The sequence below is a fragment of the Echinops telfairi genome, unplaced genomic scaffold (assembly GCF_000313985.2).
Source record: "Echinops telfairi isolate 266 unplaced genomic scaffold, ASM31398v2 ScPeMD7_2010;HRSCAF=2546, whole genome shotgun sequence".
In the NCBI taxonomy this organism is placed as follows: domain Eukaryota; kingdom Metazoa; phylum Chordata; class Mammalia; order Afrosoricida; family Tenrecidae; genus Echinops; species Echinops telfairi.
The window spans coordinates 825,450-826,306 of NW_022105908.1; the positions used below are offsets into that span (position 1 = coordinate 825,450).

Consider the following 857-nt stretch of genomic DNA (forward strand, 5'->3'; position numbering starts at 1 on the left):
CTTTACACAATTGATGTGTGTATAGATTGCGATAACAGTTGTATGAGCCCCTAATAAAATGTTTAAAAAGAAAAAGACACAGATCCAGGTTGGTGGCTTCCTCACAGTGACCAACCTAGGCGTGGAGAACATGAATCACTATAAGAAAACCGTTCTGGAAATTCACAACTGCAGAGGACCGGCAGAAACACCAGGTGACCCACTTCCAGTTCCTGAGCTGGCCAGATTACGGCGCCCCCTCTTTGGCAGCTTCCCTTATTGACTTCTTGAGAGTGGTCAGGATCCAGCAAAGGCTGACCATCAGCAGCCTGGGGGCACGCTCCAAAGGGCACTCCCCAGAGCCCCCCATTGTGGTCCACTGCAGCGTGGGAATTGGCAGGACAGGTACCTTCTGCTCCCTGGACATCTGCTTGGCACAGCTGGAGGAGCTGGGCACCCCGAACGTGTTCCAAACCTTGTCCTGCATGTGGACCCAGAGGGTGTTCAGCATTCAGACCCCCGAGCAGTACTATTTTTTTGCCACAAGGCCGTCCTGGAGTTCGCTGAGCGGGAGGGCATGGTGCCTTCCAACCACAACCTACTGGCCTTGGGGGGTCAGTAACCTCCCCAGCTGCTGGCCTCTCACCTGCTCACCAGCCTTCCTTAAACTCCCCTGGACAGCCCTGAGCCGGCAGGTTGCCATCAGTTATGCTGACACCATGGACCAACCTCTCTCTCTTTCTCGTGTCTCCCAGCACATGTCCTGTATACAAGGCCCCCTTTCCCTCTGGCTAGATAGAAGTGGGGAAATTGCCCCCAGGAAGGGCCAGCAGCAACGCGTTCTTCACTCCCAGCACCTGCTCTCGACTGTGCCTTAT

At 54.7% G+C, this 857-nt stretch overlaps 1 pseudogene; it reads left to right on the plus strand.

The window, feature by feature from the left end:
- The window catches only part of LOC101653631, a 2,134-nt pseudogene extending 1,533 nt beyond the window's left edge, over positions 1–601 (plus strand).
- Positions 602–857: the final 256 nt, after the last annotated feature.